Here is a 6,775-nt window from a genome sequence, read left to right as displayed (position 1 = left end):
TAGCCTCCTATCATGAAGTCCAGGGTTCTCATGGGTTTTGCTATATTTTCTAGATAAGAAGGTAATTCATACAAGTAATCCAGACTTATTTCAGTACTCATGACGTCTTTTACGATTGAAGTCGTGGCCGTTGGAGCTATGAGGCATCCTTGCCGTACTATGTGTTGGGGGTCTAAGTGAGCTTATCCTCTTGCTATGTAGAGGAGAATCCATAGCATAAGTCCCTTCATCGCTACCTACCGACAAAAAAATATATTAATTTCCTAATATGATAGTGATGATGTGCGTTACGGTTGATTGTTACTTTATTTATAGAAGGGGTTTAAATCGTTATTTAATTCTAGTAAATGATGTACTGTAGATTTTATTGGAATAGTTGCACCTATGTTTGATTGCTTGGTATATGACCTTAGTTTATTTTTGTAATTAATGTTTTCTTTATTGGTTTCATGAGTAACGTTCGCTTGTTCGGTTGTATCCGATGCTGAATAATTATTGGATAGTTCCCTTGAAACTCGTTTTAAATGGTCAATATGAAATTGTTTCTCTTCGCCACTAGACAGTGACTTAATTAAAACTTTGTTTGCTTTTATGTTAATTACTCTGTATGGGCCCTCAAATTTTGGGGATAATTTATTGTCTCTCGTATGAACAATGTCTCCTAAGCTGATAGGTGAATCTCTTGCCTTTTTGTTAAATGCCTCCGTCATTTCTTCCTTGGACATCGTTAATTGTTTTTTGACTCTTTTGTGTATGTCCTGGAATTCACGGAAACGGAGTTTAGAGTAATCATCGTAATTGTATATGGGCATACTGTCACCTTCTAAGAGCTCATATGGTTGTTTTTTATCTGTCTCATATATAATGAAATGTGGTGTGTCACCTATGGATTTATTTATAGATCCATTAATTGAGGCTTCTACTCTGGGAATCCAATCATCCCAGCTTGCATAATTTTCATTGGGAATGTGTCGTAGCACATCTAATACTTTTTTGTTTTGTCTCTCCACTAACCCATTAAATGCTGGGTGATAGGCTAAAACATTAACCTTTTTGATGTTGTATTGTTTACATATTTCTTGTAAGATATCAGAATTAAATTCTCCTCCATTATCACTTACTAAAGTCTCACCAATCTAAAACCAAGGTTTGGGTGGGGTTTGGCGCTGGGTGCAGCCATGCCATACTTCCTAAACAAGCGATGAGTAGATTCTGTTATATATGTAATAGGCATCACAGATAGGTACACACATACTAATACAATATAAACGTAAGTATTCTAGCATATCAAAGGAAGGTAAACTTGTAATGCATATGGCTCTTGTACATCAATAAAGAAACGTGGGATACATATTTTACAGTGGTGCTGAAAAAAATGTAGTTACTTTTACCGACTTTCACGGTAGTTCTAAGTTGGGTAAGTAATGTAACAATTACGTTTATAATATAATTTGAAGGAATCAGTAGAACATACACTATTTTCTTAATAGAAATAAATAAGTTAAAACACTCACGAGCGGCAACATCCAGGCCCATACTAGGAATCATAAATTATATGAGAGAGAGAGAATGCGATTTTTAAATTCATTATTTTAGCTATATTTATAACTTAAATTAGTTTGTCTTTACACACACACACATACACAAACACACACACACACACACAGAAGTGGGTGAAGTCATGTCAGGCCAGGTGGCGAGATGTGAGCGGCGAGCTCTAACGGTGTCAGGTCAGTCACTAGCCAAAGTATAGGAAACAAGGCAACGCTGTACGCCGGGAAATCCCCGGCTGGACTCCACCCAAACCTTGGTTTTAGATTGGTGAGACTATAGTACCTTTGGGGTAGTAAAGCGACATATTACATTATCTGTTATTGCCTTTGCTACTGTCTCTACTGTTTTATCTTTAATTGGAGCTAAAATGACATAACGGGAAAAATGATCCGTTGCAACGAATAGGTATTGGTTATTATTGTTTGATAATGGCGTCTTGAGTAAATCAACAGCGACAACGTCCCATGGTTGATGTGGTATAGGGTAATTACCCAGCGGTGCAAGTGTGATTGGGTATCCTTCGTGTTTTGCACATAATTCGCATCTGTCTATATGATTGTTTATATCTTTTCGTAATGAAGGCCAGTAATATAACAGCTGGGCTCCTTTGAATGTCTTATCCTTTCCAGGATGTCCTGCATGTGGGCTATCGTGTATCGTTTGTAATACTTGGGGTATCATGTCTTTAGGTACTACCATTTGGTTAGTATTTCTTTGGCGGTTTGGTTGTTTTGGGTTGATCTTGTATAAAGTATTATTGACTATTGTGAATTGTTCGAGTGGTACATGCAGTTTGGGTAATTGTGTCATCTCCACTTTCTAACTTGTATATAACTTTAGACCATATTGGGTCAAGTCTTTGTGCTTTTGCGATATCATCGTGGTTTGGGATATTTCCTTTCAGATCTAATGCCGCGACCTGAATTGTGTTCGGATTCCTAGATAATGCGTCAGCTACTATGTTCATTTTACCTTGTATATAATGAATTTGTACATTGTAGTTTTCAACTGTACATTTCCATCTTGCTCTCCTCCCAGAGAGGAGTTTTTCTTTAAACATACCCACTAGTGGTTTATGATCGGTGAATAAGTGTATTTCGTAACCATATACCAAATCTCGGAACTTTTGTAATGCAAAAACCACTGCAAGTGCTTCTAAGTCTGTAGTGCAATAATTTTTCTCTGCACCTTTTGTTTGTTTCCTGGCAAATTCAGTTGGTTGATTCTTTCCTCTTTTATCTTCCTGCATCAGTACAGCCCCTAATCCTTTAACTGATGCGTCTGTACAGATAATAAATGATTTTGTGAAATCCGGATATGCCAAACAAGGTTAGTTTAATTTTTAGTTTGTTAAATGCTTGTTTTTGTTCTTCTTCCCATTGGAATATAGCATCTTTTTTGAGAAGTTGGAATAGAGGAAAGGCTGTATGAGAGAACTGTGGTACGAATGACCTATAGTACCCAGCGAGACCTAAAAATTGTCTAACTTCGTCAGTCGTAGTGGGTTTAGGAAAATCTCTCACTGCCTGTATTTTGTCATCAGTGGTGTGAATACCATTAGAACTAAATCTGTGGCCTAAGAAATTTATTTCCTTAAAGCAAAATTTGCATTTAGAAAGCTTAATTTTTAAACCAGCATCACTAAGCTTTTGTAAGTCTAATTTCTTGAGATGTTCTGTAATATTTTTCGTTGCGATTATAATATCGTCAAGATAAACAAATATTCCTTGTCCTAAAATTCCAGACAATACGTAATTCATAAGACGCTGGAATGTGCCTGGGGCTTTCCTCAGTCCCACCGGCATTCTTGTATATTGGTAGTGTCCTATATTTGTGGAAAAGGCAGTGTATTTACGTGACTCCTGTTCAACCGGAATTTGGTAATAACCATTTAGTAGATCGATTGTGGAAAATACATTATTTTCCGGCCCAATATCCTGTAGAACGTCGCTTAGCAATGGCATGGGAAATCGGTCTGGGATTGTGTGATTGTTTAGTTTACAGTAATCTACTACCGCACGCACTTCTCCATTTCGTTTGGACAAGAAGAATAATGGGGCATTCCACGGGGAGACTGAAGGTTCAATAATTCCAAGTTTTAACATTTCATCGACATACTGATTTGCAAGTGTACGTTGGGAGTGTGGGATGCGGTAGGCAGGTACGAAAATTGGTGGTGTTTCTGGGTGCACATTAATCTTGTGATTAATCAGGTTAGTACACCCTAATTGTTCTCCGGGCAATGCTACGGTGTCCCTGTGTGTTTCCAGCAGGGTTAACAAATCATTTTCTTCATCAAATTCACCTGAATGAATTAAATTCTCTTTTATGCTTTCTCTATCCGTAGATTTTATCTCTTTTGTAACTCCAGCTATAACTATTTCCTTCACAGGGGTGGGACATTTTTCAATATTAACTATGCAAGTCCCCTTTTTCAACCGTACTTCCCCATTTATGTGATTAATTATGAATATCTGAGTTTGCCCTTCGTCATTCATCTGTCATAATGCATTTTCTACTGACAATCCCTTTACTTTACATAATTCTTCTAAGACAAGAACAGTACTATTCCGTAATATGCTCTTTATGGTAACTTTCATATAGGAATTAGGTGGTATAACTAAATCATTGGTGAGATGGGAGGGAAAAACTGATAAATCAGTACTGTTACCTGGGTCTGTAATCATGAAGGCTGGGGCTGGTGGTGTGAGTGGATCTATACACTCATCTGTTTGTGTATGTTTGGTTAAGCTTTTAATATTACAAAATTCTTTTTAGTTCTCTTTTACTAATCGATGAGGGCTCTGATGGTATTTCCACTATGAATTCATTGTCAAAGTCTATTGCATTCATTTGTGGGAGTAAAGTTGTTCTCTGCTCTCATGCATCTTAAGCTCAGTAACATATGAGCTTTAACTGCTAAGTTTTCAACGATATAGAAAAATGCAGTGATTGGTCTTGTAGTCTCTGTGAAACTGATATTTAACCTTATCATTTGTATGATAAGGTTAAATATCAGTTGAGTACACCGCTTCCCGTCCGATCAGCGAAGTTAAGCAACGTTGGGTCTGGTTAGTACTTGGATGGGTGACCGCCTGGGAACACCAGATGCTGTTGGCATAACGCTCTCCCTACGTGTCAAGTGGGTCTGGTGTAGGATTAGTGCCCCTCCCTGTAAAACAATTAACTCTAAGCCCTTGACCACCCCGTTTGGGATACATGGTGTCTGGCAATGAATGAAAAAATACCTTTTACTGTTATTTTTTTTTCCATCTACTGTATATAAATCAAAATCAGCTTCTTCCAGAAAAGTTACTTTCTTCTTATTTTTAAAAATTCTATTTATTTCTTCTTGTGTTATTAAGTTCACTGGAGAGCCTGTGTCTAAAAATAAGGAAACGTTTTGATCCTCACATACAACTGGTATCAAGATACACTCATTTCCCAACATTCCTCCTATGTGAATTTTAGACTTGCTTTTCTTTACATTTGTCCGTTTTTTGTCATGACTTGGTCTTCCCCCGATTTGAACATAGACACAGTTTTTTCTACTGTTTTGCAGTTACTGGTCCAGTGCCCTTGGCATCTATGATGCCTACAATAGGGACCAAATCTTGTGTCTTTTGTCTATTCTCTTTTGTTTTGATAAAGCATTCATTCCTAGTGTGTCCTGGTTTTCAACAATAATGACATAGAATGGACATATCTCTTGACTGTAATCTACGAGGTGACTTCCCATATGTAGTGTTGTTTGTGGCGCGAGATCTGCTCGGGCTATGCGAAAACTTATGAAACTGCCTGTAGCCTGGTGTTTGTGATCGAACCCTCGACACATTTAGTTGTTTACTCTACCTGCTTTCGGGTCGCGATCGATTTTGTTCTCTGTTTGGGGTTGTTGTAGATGTTTTCACAGCTGATACTGTCTCAGGTACTCTCATTCTATTAGAATGTGCATGTGTGTCGACCATACCTGCTTTACTGTACTGCATCTCTACCTCGTTCATTAAGTCTAGTAAGCACATGCCTGGGGTGTACGCGATCGTCTTGGCAATCTTAAGGGTCCTGTCAGGTAATTTACACAAGGCAGCTACATAACCAATGATGTCCACGACGAGGTCTGGGGACATCTTGCCATCATCTGTTATCCAGTTTGAGTTTTCCAAAGTAGCTAATAATGTTCTTTTGATTGTGGAGACATCAGCAGTTATTTCACTGAGCACATGGTTTGTAGTGTGCTCCCTTACAAGATATACAATCTTATGTAATTCTGGAATTATACCTGGCAAGAAGTTCATACCTCCAGAAAATTTCTTCAAAAATTCAGTTTTAAATTCATCATATGTCTTAGCCTTGAGGAGCTTATCTGACCTTAGTAAACTGCTTGCTGGACATCTTTCCTGGCTTATGCAAGATGAAAAAAATGGCAATTTTCTCTTGTTCATCTAGTATGTGTCTTTTGATAAAGATTTGTTCGCACTGACTGACCAATGAAATGACGTCAATACGATCTTTTTCTGTGCCAGAGAATTTTGGGGCAGTTTTATCTTCATGATAAACATAAACTTGAGGTGGGGATGTTTGATCCGTGGTATTAATTGCGTTATTCATTTTCACTGTTTGCTCTGTTAATTTAACTTAGACTTGTTTATCGTTGTGTGAGGGAATGGTGGAATAGGTTCGGCATGAACGGTGAACTCTGTTAAGTGTATTGTCATATGTGTGCAAGTCAGAGACAAAGTCCTCACATGCTACGTCAGAGGAGGTTTCCCACTCATCATCTAGAACTGACATATTTGTTTCTTGATCTTTAGTTTGTGTTGAGTTTTGTACAATGGGTGTGTTGTCTTGGTGATCTCCTAATTGTGGATCCGCTGTGGGTGCTAATTGTTCACCATCTGGTATTAACGTGGGTGGTGGCGAAAATATCCCTGTCATTAAGGTATGGTGTTACGAAATACGCCTTTTGTTTATGTCTTAGCAATAGATGAGTAAATGAGTTGTAATAAATGACACATAGTGAGTGCATAAATGTATATATAGAAATAAGTAAAGGAGTTGAATATACCTAATTTTAGCACTGAGAAGAAATGAGTACTAAGTATAATTACACCCACTTGTTACAGATCGGAGAGGCGTGTCGATGCAAATGTCGATCTCGGAAGAAAAATGTAGGGTTGAGTGAAGATCTCTTGATAATTCTAGGGCTGTGTTGATGGACGAT

At 37.8% G+C, this 6,775-nt stretch overlaps 1 pseudogene; it reads left to right on the top strand.

Moving 5' to 3' along the window:
* Positions 1–4,555: 4,555 nt before the first annotated feature.
* LOC145414129 (5S ribosomal RNA) lies at positions 4,556–4,674 on the top strand (annotated as a pseudogene).
* Positions 4,675–6,775: the final 2,101 nt, after the last annotated feature.

Source organism: Coenobita brevimanus, chromosome 12 (assembly GCF_032717465.1).
Source record: "Coenobita brevimanus isolate Jiangsu-jjx chromosome 12, ASM3271746v2, whole genome shotgun sequence".
NCBI lineage: Eukaryota > Metazoa > Arthropoda > Malacostraca > Decapoda > Coenobitidae > Coenobita > Coenobita brevimanus.
Note: the sequence above shows the minus strand (reverse complement) of the source record. Positions and strands in the feature narration are given on the sequence as shown.